This window comes from Meles meles, chromosome 17, assembly GCF_922984935.1.
Source record: "Meles meles chromosome 17, mMelMel3.1 paternal haplotype, whole genome shotgun sequence".
Classification (NCBI taxonomy): domain Eukaryota; kingdom Metazoa; phylum Chordata; class Mammalia; order Carnivora; family Mustelidae; genus Meles; species Meles meles.
In genome coordinates this window covers 25,176,670-25,195,990 of record NC_060082.1, presented here as the reverse complement: position 1 = coordinate 25,195,990, position 19,321 = coordinate 25,176,670, and positions in this window count along the sequence as shown.

Genomic DNA, 19,321 nt, shown 5'->3' with positions numbered 1-19,321 from the left:
ACAGGGAATACAGTGCTCCCACGTGCATAGAAACAACCCATATGGGAAATGCAGGAGCGACTACGGGATCGTGAGACCTGTGTTTGGATGCCAGTCACCCTGTTTGCTGTGACCTTGGGCAGTTCACTCACTACTCCCTAGGAAACCTTAGTCACCCCATCTACAGATGGGAGCAAGTACTATCAGCCAAGAAGCTGACATTCTGATTTTCTTAGGACGCGAATGTTAAGGCAATTGTCTGGGGTTTGCGGATAAGCCACCATGCAAACTGAAAGCCTGAAGATCTTTAAAGCAGCCTCCAACCAATAAATGGCCTTGTCACAAACCTCAAGAACACACAGGGTTTCTATTCTGAGAAATGAAATTTGGCAAAAACAACCTGAAAACAACAGTTAAAGTCCCAGAAATGGTGAGAATATTTACTTCAGAGGAAACCAGGAGGAAATGTGCTTGAATGTCTCCCCCCCTCCCCCCACCCTCGTCTCTGGGCCCTGTCTGCTCTGCTGACCCCGCTTGATGACAGCGACACGTCTGTGGCCATCCTGGGGAAAAGGAATGTGTCCAAGGTTCCAGCGCTTCGTCAAGGGCTCACTGTGGCCGGCTCTGTTCCAGGCTCTGGCCTAGCCCCAGGGCAGATAAATCAAATCAGACATGACCTCGATCCGGGGGTGGGGCTCTTGAAGTCTAGGTTGTGAATGCTCTTTCCTTCACCCTGTCCTCCTGGGTTCCGTCCCTCCTTCCTTCCACTATCCAAGGCAGCAGCTTCCCTCCCTCCCTCAGGAGTTCGGCGCTCCTTCTCCTTTCAGCTCCCTGGCATGTCGTGGTCCCAGCACCGCCCAGTTATCTTGCTGTTGTCCCGCCCCAGCACGAATGCCTCCTCCTCCGGCCCCCCGCCAGCCTTGCCTTGTCACCCAAGCTGGAAATGAACGGTCTTTCCTCTCTGATGCAAGAGCCATTTGTCTGGGTGTCACTCTCACACTGACCCACACCTGCCTTTGGTTACAGCTGTTGGAGTCCCCGTCTCTCTTCCCTGGGGCGGGAGGGGGATCTGGGAGCTCCCTCTCTGTGCCAGGGTCATGTCCAGTTCCTCCCTGACTCTGCCCGGAATTAGCTTGATTATGTCCTTCTGTGGGTGGCCCTCTGCCCTCCTGAGTCCAGGCATGGCTCTTATGGTTTATTTATGTAGTATTTTTTGGTCTCCTATACTGCTGCATGCCCGTTTCCTCCCACTCAACCACCCCACTCCTGCCATTGTTTTATTAATAAAAGCACAACCTCTAATCTGTTTAAACAGCCATAAAGTTATTTACATGTTTGTGTCAGCTTGAATGACTCTTGATGTTGTTTTGGAGTGAATTTGCCTATTGACTAAGGGAATGAAACACCACCTTGAAATTTCAGGCACCAGTAGCCAGCCAGGAAGGGTTCCGGGCAGGGCAGGTGACCCTGGGAATTTCAGTGGGAGGCAGTCAGCAGCTTAGCCTGGTGTGTGCCTCTTTTCCTCCCCAGACTTCCTGGACTTCAGAGCCGTGTTTCCCCCACCCCTGGTCTCTACCCACTCCAGCGGGGCCGTCTACATGCCTGCTGCATTGTCAGCTGGGAGGCTTGGAGAGTTTTCTGTTTCAAGAGATTCTGTCCTTGACATATATTGCCTTTCGAGAACAGCCAGGTCTGACTGTCCTGTGGCTTGTGGTTTGCGCCCCTTGCAGAAATGCCCCCCTCCCACTCTCTCGTGCTGATACACCATGAGTCCCCAGACCAGAGGTTCTCAAACTTTTTGTCTCGAGGTCCCTTTACACTCTTAAACATTATTATTATTTTTTAAAGATGTTGTTTATTTATTTGAGAGAGAGACAGTGAGAGAGAGCATGAGAGGGAGAAGGTCAGAGGGAGAAGCCCAATGCGGGACTCGATCCTGGGACTCTGGGATCAAGACCTGAGCCGAACATTATTAAGGAATCCAAAGAGCTATTGTTTATGTAGGTTATATCTATTTATAGTTTCCATTTTAGAGATGAAAACCAAGAATATTTTTTTAAAGATTTTATTTATTTGATAGCGAGTGAGCACAAGCAGGGGAGCAGCAGGCAGAGGGAGAGGGAGAAGCAGGCTCCCTGCTGAGCAGAGAGCCCGATGCTGGGCTCAATCCCAGGACCCCGAGACCATGAACCGATCCCAGGGTCCTGAGAGGCAGGTAGAGAGAGAGAGGGAAGCAGGCTCCCTGCTGAGCAGAGAGCCCGATGTGGGGCTCGATCCGAGGACCCTGGGATCATGACCTGAGCTGACGGCAGACGCTCAACCGACTGAGCCAACCAGGTGCCCACCAAGAACATTTTTAACTATTTAATTTAATAAAAAATAATACTAAAACCATTTTGTATTAACATAACATAGTTTTATGAAAAAAAATAACCTCATTTCCCAAGATATGAAAACTGCACTGAGAAGAGAGGCATTGACTTACATTTTTGCCAATCTCATTATTAATACCTGGCTTGATCATTGGGAGTTAGATTCTCAGATATGTTTCTGCATTCAGTCTGTTTGCCCAATCACACGGCATGCAGCCTTTGGAAAGTACACTTGAGTACAATGTACTCTGTACACTTGAGAAAGGCAACCAGCATCTTAGTCCTGTTATGGGTATAGTTTTGACCTCACCAACCCTCTGAAAAGATCTCTGGAACCCCCAGGGAGTCCCCGGACTCTACTTTGAGAACTGTCTGCTGCTTGATACCATTGGTTTCTTGATGGCAAGGCCACCTTTTTTTCATCCTTCTAGCCTGGTTTTTAAGCAAACTATGGTTATGATTCAGTAAATCTTGTTTGAAATACTTGGAAATATCCGTGACATTGGGGGTACCCCCCCCCCCCCGCCATGGCAGTAGCCCGGGGAAATACCGCGCTTATTCAGGTGATGCTCCAGAGGCTGCCAGCATCTGGATTCTTTGGGGGGCCAGCCTCGAGAGGCGCTGGCAGTTCTGTTGCGTACTCTCTGTGCTCTCAGATCCCTGCGTTTTGAAAAGGAGCATTTTGATTTGGGGGAACAGCCAAAGGCCATGTAGAGTGAAATCTGGTTAATAATATGCGTAGCCAATTGGGTAACACTACATTTTGGATTTTTCGAAAGTAACACCGACTCCTTACAATTTGGATTGCAAGTCTACCTTAATAGTCATCCGCCAGGTCTACGCCAATGTTTATACGCGTGCAAAGTGATGTTCAAGCATGTTTGAGAATTGTGCCATCATTTGGAGAGCAGACATCGGAAACTGTCTCCATGTCTACTACCAGAGACCCGTTTAATAAATGGTGGGCGTCCACGGAAGAGAACACTCAGCAGCTGAAAGAAAGAAAGTTCTGGAACTTGTTGATGATACGTTAACTCCAGGATATATTCAGTGAAATAGCAGAGGCAGAACAACGGATACAGCACGCTATCACCCGGAGGGAAAAAACTGTTTTGCGTGTGTGTGTCTGTATGTCTGCGTGTGTTTGTCTGTCTGCTGCTGTATACACAAGCTGTATGCTTAACTGGAAATGCTGGTTACCTCCAGGGAGGGGAACAGGCTGGCTGGGGTGAAGGGTGTGGGAAAGCAGTGTTTCAAAGACTCTCCTTTTGTACCTTTTAAATTCTGAATGACCTGAACGCTCCCTGATGAAACAAACTTGTCACCGAAAAATAATTAATTAATTAATTAATTAAAATAAATAACACAAAAACTTTGAAGGAAGCCCCAAGCTGAAAAGATGAATGATGTTTCCTCCTCCCTCCAAAATTAAAAATGAAACGATTCCTAACTCTTAGGCTATTCTCCAAAGAGTCCTCAGTAGTCCGTGAGTGGTGGGACTTTGAGAAGGAATGTATAATGTGCATGGGGCCATGTGCAGAGGGGACACGAGAAGGAGGCAAGGACATGCGTTTGTGACAAGAACCGGCTATCTCTACAGTGGTGCCGTATTCTCGTCACCCTGTCCCCGTTTCACAAATAGGAGTGTCCCCGTTTCACAACGACGGAGTCCAGGCAGGCTCCGTGACTCACCTGGGCTCTTGGTTCCAAATCTTGCCTTATTAAGGGATTTCCTTTCTGCTTCTGCAGGTCTTTTGTGGGGGTTGTGGGGGTTGTGGGGGACAGAAGGGGGACAGATCCTCTTTTATTTGGTCTTAAACCTACTCTGTCCTCACCTCACACCCTGAACAGGGGGTGAGCGGCTGCGATGGCGCCCGGTGGCCTGCGTCTTTCTGACTCTACCCCACCCCAGGACACCGCTCTCGGTGTGTGGTACGCCTAGCTCCCCTGTTTCCCAAACTGGCTTTCCCCACTTTATCACTTTGCCACGCCCCATCTCTACTTTATCACTCGGTTGGTTGTTTCGGGAGGACTTGGGGCTGTCTCAAATCAACCTCCCTTTCAAAAGGTAAAGATCTGCCAGCAACAAGGGAGGGGGCTCGCCCCGGCTCTGATCAGTGGAGGCTCCGGGTGCTAGAAAGCCATCTCTGGCTTCCGTTTGTTGGTTGGACAGATACATATGGAGGCTGTTGGGGGCGTAGGCACTGCAGGAGGTCCAGGGACTGGAGGGGTGGTGGACGGACAGCGGTCAAAACCCAGATACGCAAGCGAGGTAAATTCATACACTAGCAGATCGGAGGGGGCCGTCACAGGGAGAGGCTGGGGGGTGCACTCCAGGCCGCACGTTTGCCGACGGCCTAGCTGAAGATGCTTTGCTTCGGAGAGAAATGTCCTTGCAATGCTTTTGGGGGGCCTCCCCTGCAGCGGGGAGATGCTGATGTCCGCCCCACCCCGCAGGCTCCCGAGGTGGAATGAGAAAGGTGGAGAAGAGAGGGGCCCGTACCCTGGGGTTCCGTGTCTGCCAGCTGCTGCTAAATACCTCTGAGAAACTCTGTTTCCAGCTAAAGGAGACCACCTGTCAGGGCCCGGCACAGGAACAGGCTGGGTGAACTTCCGGGCGAAATGAATTGGACCAACTGCAGGTTCCAGAACTCCAGAGCAGCAGCAATGCCTTCCCGGACGAAGCCACACCACGGCTCTGCTCCGGTTAAACCAGCTGCAAACCAGCCCGAGGCCAAGGGGCTATGATTCACTGTTAAACCATATAGTCAGACCACTTAGTTCTCAACCCTGTGACATGGGTATTCTTACTATGCCCATGTCACAGATGAAGAAAAGGAGGCTCAGTGACTGTCCTAAGATCACACAGTTAGGAAGTGCCCCGAGACCCTGGAGCTCAGGCTCATTCATGACCATCTTCATGCTCGTTTTCCTCACCCCCACTGACCCTCCTCTGCCTTCCCAGCTATGTCCTTGCCTTCTTAACCCTCTGCTCTCTGTCCTCCTCGTTACAAACAAGGGTGCTCTCTCCCAGCCAGCCCCCGCACCCCAACTGGTGTCCCCGGCTCCCCTCTCACAGCTCCAGGCTTACATGTGACTTCTCACCCCCCCCATCCCCCGACACCAAGCCCTATGACTTGGTTCCTCATCTTCGGTGTTGGTGTCACGGGCACTGGGAAGATCTGGTTTCCAAATCCCCTCCCTACCCCTCACTCGGAAGGTGGGCAGGAGCTTGTCAAAGAGAAACTTGGTGAGGTCAACTGTCTTACTCAGAAGGGGGACAGAAGGAAAGGCAGAGGGGAAGTGGACCGTTAAGGTGCCTGATGCAATTCTGTTTGGCTGTAGAGCCCCAAGAGGCTGGGATGCTTAGTGGGTCCACTCCTAGGGGCTGTTTTTCATCAGTGGGCATCAGGTCGCCCTAGGGATGCCTTAGGTTCCCTTCACCCAACCTGAGAGACAGCTCTGCTTTTGGGGGTCTGCAAGCCAGCTCCCAAGGCGTGTCTGGAGAGGTGCTACCTGCCATCGGGGTTGGATTGGACAGCCCCACTTTATAAGGGGAAGGAAGTGGAAGGACCTAGTGCACACAAAGAGAGCTTTGGGTTTGGAGTCCAAAACTCAGTCCACACAGGGCTCCAGCCCCTGTGTGGGCCAAGTGGCTCGTCCTGAAGCTTTTCACATGCGCAGTGGGAGGGTTTGACGGGGTATGTTTTAAGATTCCTTCTAACTCTGAGAATCCAGGGATGGGCTGGCTCTGTCTGGAGAGGGGATGGACTTGGTGTCTCCATCCCTTGACGTGGGAGAAATAGTTTCACAGTGTGGAGAATAGCACATCCCCCCCCCCCCCCACTCCACCCTGAATTTGGGAAAGCTCTCACATAACACCCTCTAGTTCTATCCATGTCATTGGAAAAAGGGCAAGATTTCATTTTTTGGTGGCTGAGTAGTATTCCATGATAGATATTAGATAGATGGATGGATAGATAGAGAGACAGATAGTTATAGAGAGATACAGGTAGATACAGGCACAGATCTTTATGTCTATCTATCTGTCTGTCCCCCACGTCTTCTTTATCCTTTCATCTGTGGATGGACACCTAGGCTCTCTCCATAGTTTGGCGATTATGGGCATTGCTGCTGTAAACATTGGGGTACAGGTGCCCCTTCACCTGCTACCTCCACCCAGTATCAGCCTACCTTTCCAGGGTCCTCGCCCCTTCCTGTCCCACCACATGATCCTCTACTCCTCATCTGCCTTATTCTGGTTATCTTTTTTCTGGACATCCGTCATATCTGGTGTCCCTTAATCCTTTGTAAGGGGGCGAACTTGAGAGTCAAATAACCACACAAAGACAGCAAAGGGTAGCATGCACACACACACACACACACAATTTAAAGTCTGAGACATGTGGGTTCAAGTCCTAGCGCTGCCTCTCACTAGTTCTGAGACCTTGGGCAAGTGTGATCTGTGTCCGAGCTGGTTTCTTTACTAATGATTGCTCCTGTCTCATTGTCTGTTTATGAAGATTGACTGAGATACTGAATGTGCCTGGCGTGTGTTAAGTCCCCGGTAAACGGTAACTGATATGACATTGATGTCCTGTAGAGCTCACTTGCAATGTGTGCTGTGAGTCCTTTTGGACTGCTCTGACAAATGACCGTAGACTGGGTGGCTGGTAAGCAACAGAAATTTGTTTCTTACAGTTCTAGATGCTGGTAGATCCAAGATCAAGCCACCAGCACATTCAGTGTCTGGTGAGAGCCCACCTCCTGGTTCATAAATAGTAGCCATCTCCCTCGTGCCCCATGGCCTCACGTGGTGGAAGGGGGCAGGGGGTTCTCTGGGGGTCTCTTTTATCAGGGCACTAATCTTATTCACGAGGACTCTACCCTCATGACCTACTTACCTCCCGAAGGCCCCATTTCCTAAAACCATCACCCTGGGGCTTAGCAGTTAACACCCGAATTTTGGCAGGACACAAACATTCAGTCTGTGGCATGTGTGTAAAAATTACTCTCAGACTTCCTTTCCTTTTCCTTTCTGCAGAGAACTTCACAACCCTGAAGCCAGAGGCTAAATCTGATGAGCTCAGCAGGTAGGTGAGAGGAGGGCTGGAACCGTGGATGAGACGTACTGGGAACTGTGGAGGAGGGGTCTGCCTGGCCTGGGTGTGGGGACTCGTGCGAGTGGGACCATGGCTCTGGACGTTGGGGCAGAGGAGAGAGGCTCAAAATGGATGCAGGAAATGGGTAGGTATTGGAGACATGGAAGCCCGGAGATGCAAGAACTCCTCCGAGTGTAGGAGGCAATTCTGTGGGTGGTCACCGACCCTGGTCAAGGCACCTGGAACACCCTCATTTCTCTTGTTTGCTTCTCCCAGCTTGGGCACTGCAGCCACAGCCATTTCTGGCTCCGTCGGTGTTGTGGCTCTCATCTTGCTCCTGGTGGGTCTCTTGTCCATGACCCTGAAGAAGTGGAGACATGAGAGTGAGTTGAACAAGCTGGCCCTGGAACTGGGGGATGGAGATGGAGGTGTGTCTCCCAGGGGGGCAGTCTTGGGGGACGGCAGGAGAGGGGGAGCTGTGGCCTCTGTTGCTCAGACCTACCAGACAGACTCTGCATAGAGCAACAGATTGATTTATGGTGCAAATTCTTTATGCTGAGAGTCATATAGAAGCAATCTGCATATACACTTATGGTTTATAACATCAATGAAAAGAAATATTGATGCCACATAACCTCATCTAAGTAATAACCCAGATTACGAAGTTTACCAATAGTGCACACTCTCCCATCGCATTCTGGGCACTTTGCTTCCTCTCAGGAGCCCTGTGAGTTCAGTACAGCGAACTTGGCATTTCAAGCAGAAGTCCAGCAATCAACCAAGTCAAGATGGTTACTATGTCCACTCAAGCTGACCCTGAATTTATTCGTTTTTCTAGGACTGTTTCAGAAACAACTGAGGCACCAGACCGACTTTCTCCATAAAACTTCGGTAAGGAGATAGTCATCGTACCTAGAGGAGTATCTGGTCACTTCTGTCACGATTCCAGGCCGTTTCCTATGTAGATGCCATAGAAGGAGTAGTGGGATGAGACAGAAAACAGCCCTAAAAGAAACTGTTGTTTTTTTTTTTTTAAGATTTTTTATTTATTTATTTGACAGAGAGAGAGATCACAAGTAGGCAGAGAGAGAGAGGAGGAAGCAGGCTTCCTGCGGAGCAGAGAGCCCAATGTGGGGCTCGATCCCAGGACCCTGAGATCATGACCTGAGCCGAAGGCAGCAGCTTAATCCACTGAGCCACCCGGGCACCCTACTGGTTTTGAAGATAGAAGGAAATCCAAGTTTGTTCGGCAAAAACCCAACACTCTACTTGCAGTTCTGCAGGGGGCCAGTAGCTGGTATCGTGTCTGGAAGTCTCCAGAGCCTCGGTATCTGTGTCTAACTGGGGTCCTGTCTCTGAAGGAGCTTTCCTGCCATGCTGACGCCATATATTCCAACATGATCAACCTGGATCCCTGGAAGGAGGACGACTTTGCTGTCTATGGCAACGTGCCCCCTTTCAATCGCCCCAGGAAGACGTCCCCAGACCGAGTGGAATATGCCTCCATTGTATTCCGCTGAACGGAGGCCGGTGACATGCTTCAGGTGGAGTGTCAGACCTACACCCCAGCAGGATCCTGAGTCGGCTTGTGCTTCAGATGGGTGATGTGTGTGTGTGTGTGTGTGCACGCGTGTGTGTGTGTGTGTTTAGAAATATGCATAAAACATATTCTAATGGCTGTAAATGGATGGTATTTCTTCTAATTTATTGGAAATAAAGTGCCGTTCTAACGGAAAGGAGTGGCACACAAGAGACAAGGACATGCTGGTCCAAGCCACCCCGGCCCCAAAAGCAGATTCCTGAGACAGATGGGCCAACAAAGAAGACTTCTCTAGTTCTTGTCCTTCCTGAGGCAGGGTTCATACTATTCAGGGCTTAGCTTCTGGATTGTGTCTTATTCTGCCTTGTCAAGAATTAACACCCTGTTGGTATCTGTGGGAGACGTGAATGGTTGCCTACCTTGTACGTCTGCTCAACAGAACCGCTGGGCAGTATAGCAAGAGTCGGGGGGCGGGCAGCGGAGGCCTGGTGAGTGCCCGCAGACAGGGAGGGCCCTCCAGGGAAAGGAGTGTGGAAGGAATGTCACACTGTCGCCACTGACCAGGGACAGCTCTGTGGGAACTTTGGAAGATGTCTGGAATTACGGTTGCATCTCTCCTTTTCTTCATTTAAAAACATGTATTAAACCTCACCATGTTCTAGACTCTGGGAATCTAGCTGTGACCCCAAAAGACAAAACCTTGTCTTCACAGAGCTTACCTTCTAGAAGGGGGAAATAGTCAATGAACAAATGGCACATACACAAACTGTCCGATGGGGCCGTATGCTGTGGGGAAAAATAAAGCAAGTCGTAAAACATAGGCAAGGCCAGGTGGGAGCGGGGTGCTGTTTTGCATTGGATGACCAGAGGAGGCCTCACCATTGTTGACCTAAAGGAAGTGACAGTAAATAGGGAAGAACATTCTGGGAAGAAGGAATATCAAGTGCAAAGGCCCTGGGGTGGAAGGACACCTCACATGGTCAAAGAATAGCAAGGAGGTGAGTGTGTTTGGAGCGGAAGGGAAATAGAGTGAGGAGAAGAGATTTGTGCAACAAATCAGCCCCTGAGTTTGGGAATCAGGGCCCTAAGGCAGCATTTCCCATAGCATCTTCCATGGGATATTAGTTCGGAGCAGCCTGGTTTGGGAGTGATTGTGCCTCTGGCTGTACATACCACTCTCTGTACTCTCATTCCTCTTCTCTGTGAATCTCCAGCATTCTCCCCACTTATAGGGGGACTCCTGGACCCCGGCCTGATTTTCATGGCACCCAAACCCTGTCATTACCCAAGGTGATTTAAGTAGCAAGGTAGACAGTCCTCCCTGCCTCTGAGCTCAGAATCCCCCACAGTGTATCCTAGTTACAGGAGACGTAAATCGATGTAGGGATGGAGAGATTAAATGAGATCTACGACCAAATAAGTTTGGGAAATAATGAATCAGTGAAGAGTAGTGGCGAAAAAGAAAGTTTCACTTAAAGCCAAAGCTGATGAAAACCACGGCTTGTCTTCAGAGGGCGGAAGTGGCCTGGTTTATGTCAATAACACCATGTCCTATGACTCCATTCCATTCATAGGGAAGGAGGAGGAGTGGAGGAGGTAGAGAGGAAGCACTGACATTTCCAACCCTCTGCCACCTTTTCTGTGTCAGTCAAGGGCAAGTCCAGGAGTAGACAGCCCTTTGTTTCAGCCGAGACGGTATGCTTATCACATGCCCTGGTGGGCTGGGGATTTTCCTAGCATACACCCGCTGTCCCAGCGACATTCTTAAGAGATCCCCTTTCGCTCTGAAGTATCATAGTTTGTATGGGACAGTATGCGGTGACCCATTAACAAGGCAAAAGTGCAAAAGAAGGTCTAAGGCCAAGTAAGGAGGGGAAAGTCAAGATGGTTTGCACCATAAAGTGAGAGTGAGTTGGGTGGGGGCGGAGGAGCCGGGGAGAGTCATGAGTTAGGGGAGATGATAATGGGGAAAGTTTTGAGGGTAAGGTGGGGCTAAAGTCAGATAAAAGATTTCTACCACTACAGACCTCAGGAAAGCCTGCTGAACACACCAATGCCTGGTGTAGGTGTTTTGGGGAAGGGAAAAGGTGACTGAAATAAGCCTCTTGGTCAGCATAGAGCAGAAATAAGAGGGAAGTGGTAAAAGGTTCTATATGAATGAGCTGGACAAGTCGGAGGGAGGCTGAACGCAGAGCTGGAAGTGAGAACACAAACCCTCTGGAAACTCTCAGAAATCTCGGGGAGGGCCCCAGAGTTTCCAAAGAACCAACAGCTAGAATATTGAGTGAATAGTATTTAAATCTTAATGGGTAGATTGACCTCTACATCAATCTGGCTTGTAAATTTAAACAGGATTCTTTATTGCAGGACTTCTCAGAGCCTTCAATATGTAATGTATTCTGTGAATGGCCATGTAGTGGTCTTTAAACTCCTTTTCATTCCCCAAGGAGCATCCCATAGGACAGCAAATATTCCTTATAGCACCTGTGGGAAGAGCTGGTATAAGGGGACATCTGTCCAGGGGGCACTGTCACAGAGAGACCCCAGCGACCAGGCTAATTTTGCTTCTGCCCAGGGAGGGTGCAGAGTAGCCATTAGACTTTCATGGTGGCAAATGGAGTGTCTGCTCAGCCTGAAGCCAGGATACCCCCTCTACCAGCCTTGGTCTGTGACAACAACTCCAAATTCTTAGTGAAGCAGCATGAGATGTCTTTCTATGGTAGTAGCTCTCAGCTGGGAGAAGGTTCACTCCCCCTTCCAGAGAACATTTGAAAATATCTGGAGACGTTTTTGATGGTTACAATGAGGTGGGGTGTGTGTGTTACTGGCATACTTTGGGTAGAGGCCAGGATGCTGTGGAACATCCTATGATGCATTGCCCCCTCCCCCTCAACTAGACTTATCCTTCAGCAGCATTGCTCTTCAGAAATCCTACTCTAGGGTCTTCCTGGAGCCCATGTGCAAGCCCTCCCTGCGCCGGCTCCTATAGATCTCTAAACTGAAGATACTGCTCTGCTTTCTCTGCCCCAATCTTGGGGCCCATGGTGATTTTAACACCAGTAAAACAAACACTTAATAGTCATTAAGAAATCTTAGCACCTGGAACGAAGGATGGCCAACCATCCCAATTTGCTGGGGACTGTCCTAGTTTTAGTGCTGAGAATTCTAGGTTCCAGGAAACCTCTCAGGTATGGGCTAATAGCTAGGACTCCAGTACTAAATCAACCTTTGTGACTTTGGAGGAAATGGCTGCCCTCCCCAGTTTGGATGGGAGAACTCTGGATTTCTCCAGCTAAAGCCTGGAGGGCAAATGAGTTATGTGCTCTAAGAAGGTCCAGATCTTGGGCATTAAGACAAAGTCCTCCAGCTCATCCTCAGAAGAAGTTGTTCACAGCTCAACAGCCTTCCTCTCTTTGCCCTCTACCCACACCCATGACTCCTGCCCATCTCTGAGGAGCTGCTCAGAGCATTTTGCTGAGTGACTGAATGGATGCTGATCTTCTAGAAGATTCTTGGGAAATTCTGTTAAGTAGGTTGAGTAGCTTCTAGACGTTGTGGCAACTGTTCTTTCTTTTGGAAAAGCATAATCCTGCAAGGCTCTGAAAACCCTCAAAGAAAATGTATCTGTTTTAACAAGGACAGGAATTTAGAACATGAAATAATTTGCAAAGTCCTAAGAGAAATCTCTCTGTGACCAGACATGAGGCTTACTTCCTCTCTTAATGTTTCTATGAAAGGATAGAAAAGGCCACCTTCCCAGTGCCCAGCAGGGAGGAGTATTTTATCTCTGACATTATTTAGAATTACTGGTGCATGGTGATAATAAAAAATAGGTTGCCTTTGTTTTATTTTATTGTTCTATTTATTTATTATTATTGTTTTATTATTTATTTATTGTTTATTGTTTTATTGTATTGTATTTGTTTTATTGTTTTAAAATCCTCTACAGACAACGCAGCCCTCTAACGCCTGCTTCGGGGATGGACGCTCCCACGGCCACCTGCACCACCCCCTTGGGTCACCACCGTCGGCTCTCCGTCTCAGCCCTTGGCTTACTGTGCTCAACCTTTGCCAAATAAACTAACTTCGCTGAGTCCAGGCTTTCTCATCTGTAAATGGAAATAATAATGGCGATTTCAACAGGTGCTGTCTGATGATGTTACATGAAAATATTCTAAAACCTAAAAGATGCTATAGAAAATGTGAAGAATTACCAACCGGTTATTACAATTGATGATGTTATCAGAAGTTGTTTCTCTTTGATTAGTTGAGTGAACTGGATTGGCGGGACTGTGCTGCCGTCATGAGAAGGGACTGGCCATATTCATTAACACATATTTTTTGTTTTGAAAACGTGCCTCAAATATCACTCAGCAGCAGCTCCTCACAAACAGGGACTCAGCAAATAAATAAATCGCATGATCCCCAATTTTTCACTTCCTTTGGAGCTGATCGTCTAAGTGGGGAGCTAACATAGACACAAAACAGTGGAAGAAAATTTGTGTGCAAGGTAGGCTAGCCCAGATGGAGGAAAGAACACAACATACAAATATCCAAACTTAACAAGGAATGTCCTTCATTTTCAAGGGATTCTTGTTTTAGAAAAGGATATACTTTAGGCTTTGCAAAAAAAAAAGTGTACTGTACTAATATACTCTGAAAATATTCCTGGGCACGGAATGTTGAAAACTAGATCTAGTAAATTCATCGACACCTGGAAACACACCAGCTGGGGCAATCTTGATTGCACAGGGAAAGTGGGGGGACAGCTGGGGGTTCCGACGTGTTGGATGGATGTTCCTTGAGGTCTGGTGTCTGTGCACTCCCCTTCCATTCCTGCTATGTCTTCACCGTGCTTTTAGGATCTCCTGGTCATGCTCCACCTGATATTGGAGCCCCTGAGGCCTCTCTCTCAGGAACTTTGTCCTCTCACTTTACTCCCAAAGGCTTCAGGAACATCTGCTTGCTCACCACGGAAGCCTGCCCCTCTAACGGCAGACAGAAGCTGGGGCTTCTCTGACCAGAGACTGTGATGAGCCCCTCAGATGTCTGTTCCCTGCCTCCTTTTAACTTTCCAGAACACAGCATTCATCACACACCTTTGTGTGGTTTATTTTTATTTATTTATTAATTTTTACTTTTTGAGAGAGGTGGGACTGAGGGAGAGGGGGAGAGAGAATTTTAAGCGGGCTCAGGGCTCGAGCTCAAGATCCTGAGGTCCCGAGGTCATGACCTGAGCTGAAATCAAGAGTCGGACGTCTAACCAGCTGAGCCACCCAGGAGCCCCCTTCTGTGTGATTTCTTCTCTGACATCTATGATCCCAGTCACATGAGGGTGAGGACCATGTCTGTCAGTTTCACTCTGTATCCCAAGTGCTTGGCACGGGGCAGGCGCATCACAGACCATCAAGAAATAACCCACAGAATGAATGAATGGCAGAGTCATTTGGGAGGAAATAACACAGTGGCCATCGTAGGAAAGCCCTCAGTCTTTTCTAGAATTCTTTTTTAATGGCACTTTATTGAGGTAGAATTCACATACCATACAATTCACTCGTTAACACGCACATTGTTTTTAGTGTATCCACAGAGATGTGCAACTAGTACCACAATCAATTTTAGAATAATTTGCATCATCCCGGCTCCTGGTAGCTGGCACTCTCCATTTCCTCACAGGTTATTTTTGAAAGATGATACAGCCTGGGGTGCCTGGGTGGCTCAGTGGGTTAAGCCGCTGCCTTCGGCTCAGGTCATGATCTCAGGGTCCTGGGATCGAGCCCCGCATCGGGCTCTCTGCTCCGCAGGGAGCCTGCTTCCTCCTTTCTCTCTGCCTGCCTCTCTGCCTACTTGTGATCTCTCTCTCTGTCAAATAAATAAATAAAATCTTTAAAAAAAAAAAAAGATGATACAGCCTGAGATTGAGTCCCAGATCGGGGCTTCGCGCCCATCGGGGAGACTGCCTGAGATTCTCTTCCTCTCCCTCTGCCCCTTCCCTCCTCCCACGAGCTTTTTCTCTCTAAAATAAATTTAAAAATCTTTTAGAAAGCAAGGGGGGGGAGAGATAATACAGTCTACCATTTGCAGAGTGTTTTGTCATTCATAAAGTACTTCATATGGACTCGTTGATTCTTGGACAACTCTATAAGGTGGACAATTTAGGGCATCTGTCCCTGAGGTTAAGCTTCGGGTTTTGGAATGAGACCACCGGTCAACAGAAAGTTTCAGCTGGAAGGGAGGGCAGGAGTGGTGGGGGGTGGCCGGGGGCAGGAAGCTCCCGGCTGTGGACCGAGGACTCTGGAAAGGCCTGGGGCTGGGTGCTTCGTATGCTCGGTCATGTGAACGTACGGCCGTGCGCTGCACCCTGCTCGTGGCACGCTGACCTGCTCACCTATGCACAAAGTCCATTAGGGCATACAGAAGGCACACAAATACTGCGTAGAGCAAGTGGCTTTTGAAATCATAAAAGATGTGAATGTGAATCCAGTTCTGCTTCTTACAAAGATCCTGAATTTGAGAGCCTCCCCAGTTTTCAGTTTCTTCATTTTAAAACAGGATCCTCCATGTAAGTTTGTTGTGAGGATTAAATGAATTCATGTATGGTAGAGTTGCTGGCGCTCAATAAATAGCAAAACATTTTATGACTAATGGTGAACAGATTTGAAAAAAACCCTTGTGGCAGGAACACTATCACTACTGAAAAATGATAATTCATTGCTCTCCAGATTGTAGATAAACGGACACGCTCAAATACTGCTAGTGGAACATATCTTCTGAAAGCAGAAGGTCAATATGATGCAAGAACCATAAGTGCACTTTCCTTGAACTTAGATATTCACTTCTAGAACTTAATTCTAAGGAAAAAGTCTGAACTAAGGGGGGAAAAAATCTGTGTGTACAAAGTTATCCATGACGGTGATGGTGTTACCTGCAATAGTGAAAACACTGGAAACAACTGAGTAGATGACCCAGGGGATGGTTTGAGATTTAGGGTAGGTAGCCATTAAAAATGCAGTGAAGGGGCGCCTGGGTGGCTCAGTGGGTTAAAGCCTCTGCCTTCGGCTCAGGTCATGAAACCAGGGTCCTGGAATCGAGCCCCGCATCGGACTCTCTGCTTGGCAGGGATCCTGCCTCTCCTCTCTCTGTGCCTGCCTCTCTGCCTACTTGTGATCTCTGTCTGTCAAATAAATAAAATCTTTAAAAAAAAAATGCAGTGAAGGGGCACCTGGCTGTCTCAGTTGGTAAGCATGCAACTCTTGATCTCAGGGTTGTGAGTTCAAGTTCCATGCTGGGTGTAGAGATTACTTAAAAATAAAATCTTTTTTAAAAAAAACAACACAAATACCATTTAGGCACTGAGGAACTCCCTTAAGCAGACACCCTGAGGATAGAGGGAGCCTCGAAGAGGGTAAAAAGAGAAAAGCAAGCAAAATATCCAAGATACAGCTTTCAAAGGGTAGGCAGCTGCCTGACAGTGGGAGCCTTATAGATCTTGTTCAAGATCTTGGATTTCATCCTAAGTGTGGTGGGAAGCCGCAGGAGAGTTTTTAGCAGAGGATGACATAACCAGAACTGTGGATTTTGGTTTTTTTTTTTAAGATTTTATTTATTTATTTATTTGACAGCGAGAGAGAGAGATCACAAGTAGGCAGAGAGGCAGGCAGAGAGAGAGAGAGAGAGGGAAGCAGGCTCCCTGCCGAGCAGAGAGCCCGATGTGGGACTCGATCCCAGGACCCTGAGATCATGACCTGAGCCGAAGGCAGCGGCTTAACCCACTGAGCCACCCAGGCGCCCCAGAACTGTGGATTTTGAAAGCTCTTTTGTTATAATGCGGAAAGCAATTTGGAAAAGTATTTTTAAAAAGCAAGTATGCAGGGGAAGTAGTAGGGGAAAATGTATTAGGGTGATTGCCTAGTGAGCAAGGTGTTTCCCTTTGCCAGAATATCCATACTCCTGTTGGCGCACCATTTTCCTCCCTTCAAGACGGAGAGAGAAAACAGTTTCTCCTGCAGAGAGTAGCTGTGTTCTCTGGGACACCCCATATCCCGCAGCCGTTGGAGGCATTGCACGGGGAAAGGGCTTTGGAAGGGATGCGGTCTTCTGAACCCCGGGGAGGGTAGGGGAAAGCGTGTTATCGACGTCCATCAGCCACTCCAGCAGGTGATAAACTATCAAAAATAGCTTCCTGTTGCTGTTACAGATGTTATGACTTCTTTTATCACTGTTCTGATCTCCCCTCAGATCCTGCCTTTGGGGCTGGAGTCTGTCAAACTCAAAGTAGAAAGAGGAGGGTCATATCATGTGGGGCTTGGCAGACGCGCCCTGGATGGGGGGGCCATGTGAGGAACCCATTCCCAGTGGCCTCCGGGCAGGAGCAGGCTAAGTGCCCTTGTGGGTGAATCCTCATCTTCTCTTCGGCAGGTGTCTGCCGTCAGGTTAGGGGGTGCGTGAGCTGCTGGTGTACCCCGGGCACGTGTAACAGAGCACTTGGCTTTAGTCCCTCCCTTCTCCATGCCACCAATCTACTGAAGCACAGGCAGAAGGAGTGCTAGTCACCCAGGACACAGAGACCCTCGATAATTCGTACTTGGCTCCATAAAGCCGAGTCATGGGTGACCTAGTCAAAACTCCCTCCAGTTCTGTATGAGGAAAATACAGTCCGGAGAAGTCAAATGTCTCGGATCTCTAGGGCACCGACTTCCAAGTCAAGTGGATTTTCTACTATTGCTTCACCGTCTAGTGAAAATGCACGCACAGAGGACCCCGAATACGTCCCATTCAAAGATCCTTAAGAGCGACACAGCACTCTGAGCCTCGGAGTGGCATCATGGAATGTTCTGGTCCAGGAGTGGTCCACACAGAAGCACAGAGCTGTGTGAAGCTTACACAGCTCTGGCTGCCGCCGTGGCTACGCCAGGTTCATGTTCAAGGGTAATCACAGAGTCGAGACTCACCTTGACTCCCATAAGTTAACTGTAGCTTGAGTTAATTACTTAGAGGTCGCGGCAGAGATGGGAGCAGAGAGGAGTGTTTTTGACACTGGCAGGTGAATTGGGAGGGTGTGGAGAGCCCCATTAGGAAATCACTCTTGTGGGCTCTTAAATCTTGAGTGATAACAGGGCTCTCTGTTCTTAACGCAACTCATGCAAAGGAAAGAAATCGGCAACTCCAGCCACAGATGTATTTCCACGGCGAGCCAAGGATACATCAAGGACCATAACACTGAGCAGGACTCAGCCTAAGGGAAGGCTTTCTCACTTTTTTTAGAGAATATAAAGATAGATCGCTGCCATTTGTTATTTATCCCAGAAAGGAGCTTCTGTTAAGTGTTCTGCCTATTTATTTGTATTCTTTAACTTTAAACAAACTTACGAGTTTTTTTCCCCCCAAAATTGGGTATATATTATTTTTTAAAAGATTTTATTTATTTGACAGAGATCACAAGTAGACAGAGAGGCAGGCAGAGAGAGAGGAGGAAGCAGGCTCCCTGCGGAGCAGAGAGCCCGATGTGGGGCTCGATCCCAGGACCCTGGGATCATGACCTGAGCCAAAGGTAGAGGCTTCAACCCACTGAGCCACCCAGGTGCCCCAATTGGGTATATATCATTAACCCAATTTTACAAGTGAAAAAACTGAGGATCAGAGAGGTTAAGCAACTTCTCTCAAGTCACACAGCTACCAAGCAGTGTAGCAGGGTTTAAATCTGAATATATCTGATTCTGAAGCCATGATTCCACACTGATTAATTTGTCGTGAACAGAGAGGTGACATCCCAGAGACCTATAAAATTCTGCTTTCTTTGTTTGACAGTGAGATCATTTTACCCTCATGTCTTCTCCACTACCAAATCTCAATCCCGGGGGTTTAGCTTGTGACCCACCCAAAGCCTGTGATTGACCTTCCTTGCCTTCCTGGTGTGATCACAGAAACCGCAACAAGCGTCTTAGGTTGGTGCCATTTAAGGTTTAACGGCAAAGAAATTGTCCTTGCAAAATGGTCCTCATTCTTTGCCCTACATCCCATCCACAATCTCTTAATCTAGGGCCACATCACACACAGATTCAAAGATGGGCCAGGCTGGAAGGAACCTTTGCCAATATCTAGAGACCTGCTTCTTCATCTTCTAGAGGAAGAGCAGGAGTTACCTGATGGGAAAGTGGGTTGTCAGAACTCATGCAGCAAGTGAACCTGAGAGGTGGGACTCGAACCCAGGCCTCTTGACTCCCCCACCAGTGCTCGCTCCATGCTAGCAGGCCTCGTGCGTATGTGTGGTATTTAAATGCGCGTTCACATGGAGATAAAGAAACTACTAATCTCCTCCATCTACGTAA